A 2,500-nucleotide genomic window follows, 5' to 3' on the forward strand; every position below is an offset into this window, starting at 1 on the left:
AAACTCTCTCTCTCTCTGTCTCTCTCACACTCACACTCACACACACACAAACACACACACACACACACACTCGTGCACAGACACAGTCTAACATTGTAACTGAAGCTTGATAACTGAACTGATATTTGTCCTCACTGCCTCGGCCTCCTCCAACTAGCCTCACAGCACACACATCCACACCGTGTGCAGAGGGCCCAGCCCAGCCCAGCCCAGCCCAGAGAACAGCACAGACATCCACAACGTGTGCAGAGGGCCCAGCCCAGCCCAGCCCATGGAGCTAGAGGCTGTTGACTGGGGAGCTGGCGGGGGGGAGGGATAGCCCGGCGGAGCTGCAGAGATGACAGGGCCATGGATTGGCCAAGCTGATCTATAGAGCGCCCTTACAGTAGATCCATGCAAGCATCGACCTGCAGTGGGTGGCTCACTGGACCGGACTGGACTGGACCTGCTATGCATCCAGGACATTTGGTGTAGAGGGGCAGAATGCTAAATGAAATAGAGGGATGGAGAGAGAGAGAGAGAGCGAGAGAAGTAAAGTTTGATGGAAATGGACAGAGAAGCCTCTGGGCTTTAAGCATGGTCAAATACAACTGCAACCAAAAGCTATATGTATTCAGTCATCACTGAGAGTCAGTGTGTTCTAATGTGAAAGCAAGTAATGCACATTAATCTGATGGTTACTTGTTACACAGGGAGGGCTGTAAGAGAGACAGAGAGAGAGGGAAGGGAATGAGAGAGATAAACAGAGAGAAAAACGGAGTGAGAGTTGGGGTAGAGAGCGAGAGAGAGCAAAAGTGAAAAGCCAGCTAGAGATAGAGAGGGAGAGAAACACATGAGAGCAATGGAGAGAGTCGGAATTCCTGTGAGTAAGAAAAGTAAGTGAGTAAGAAATCAGAGTGGGGGTGGAAGTGTTAAATCTTTCTCCAGGAGCAGTGTGTTTGTGTTTGTGTTTGTGTTTGTGTATGTTGTGTGTGTGTGTGTGTGTGTGTGTTTGTGTTTGTGTATGTGTCTGTGTGTGTGTGTGTGTGTGTGTGTGTGTGTGTGTGTGTTTGTGTGTGTGTGTGTGTGTGTGTGTGTGTGTGTGTGTTTGTCTCTGTGTGTGTGTGTGTGTGTGTGTGTGTGTGTGTGTGTGTGTGTGTTTGTCTGTGTGTGTTCGTGTGTGTGTGTGTGTGTGTGTGTTTGTCTGTGTGTGTTTGTCTGTGTGTGTGTTTGTCTGTGTGTGTGTGTTGGTGTGTGTGTGTGTGTGTGTTTGTCTGTGTGTGTGTGTGTGTGTGTGTGTGTGTGTGTGTGTGTGTCTGTTTGTGTGTGTGTGTGTGTGTGTGTGTGTGTTTGTGTGTGTGTGTGTGTGTGTGTGTGTGTGTGTGTGGCCACTGGCCCCTGACCTCATAGATACCTTTCCAATCTACTCCTCCTCCAGCTGTCCACACTAAGACACCCAGCACTCTCAACTTCCCCCCTCCTCCTCCTTCTCCTCTTCCTCCTTCTGTTTTGCTCCCTCTTCTACTCCTCCTCCTCCTCACTATCTGGCTCTCATCATGCCACCCCCTTCCCTGCCATCTTTGTCCCTCTACTTCATCTTCCTCTTCCTCTTCCTCCAGGCCTCCACTCAGGCCTCCACTCACCGAATCATTAAGCTGCCCTGTTGAATTAGTGCTTTAAAAGCCCACACTCTCTCCAATCCAACAAGACTCCCTTAGAGCAAGCTTTGAGGACAATGCTTGTACAAAACAAGCTCATGAATGTGGGTAATGTTAAACATATGAATACATACTATGGTCTGAATGGTCCACTCTTAATGATTAACCAACTTCTAGTTGAAATGAGCCAGTCTCCCTGTGCAGCCTTTGAGGAGAGAGAGACTGATGACACAGAAGAAGTGATCAGGTGAATGAGTGAATGCTGCTCTCTGAGTAATGGAAAGGAACCACTGTGGGGGTGTTGGCTGTTTCTGTTTGTGCTGTGTGTGTGTGTGTGTGTGGGGGGGGGGGGGGGCAGTCTACGAACGTGTGTGTTTTGTCTGTGTGTGTGTGTGTGTGTATGTGTGTGTGTGAGTGTGTTTGTACTGTGTGTGTGTATGTTCGTGTGCGCGTGCGTGTGCGTGTGCGTGTTTGGCTCCAGGTCTCTTCACCCCCCGTGGCCTCTGTTGGTCCTTCCCAGCCCCAATCTGGCGCCTGCAACTCCATAACACCTCCACCTGTCAACAGCTCCAGCCAGCCAGCCAGCCACACCGCCCTCACAGACCCCCATACTCCAGCACCCCCACCCCCTCACCCCCAGACAAACTTTCACTCTGGCTCCCTCCTTCAGCCTCCTCCACTCAACACACCCCCCGCTTCTGCCCCCAGCCACTCAAAGGTCTAAGTTGGGGCTCCAGTGCCCTTCAAACAGTCAGGTCCGTCTCTCTCTCTCTCAGAGGTGCAGATCGACCCTGACCTGGCCCAACTCACTGTCTGCCCCTACAGACTGGGAGCTGCCCAATCTACAGCAATCCACAGCTAAA

Source organism: Sprattus sprattus, assembly GCF_963457725.1.
Source record: "Sprattus sprattus genome assembly, chromosome: 1".
Taxonomy (NCBI): Eukaryota; Metazoa; Chordata; class Actinopteri; order Clupeiformes; family Clupeidae; genus Sprattus; species Sprattus sprattus.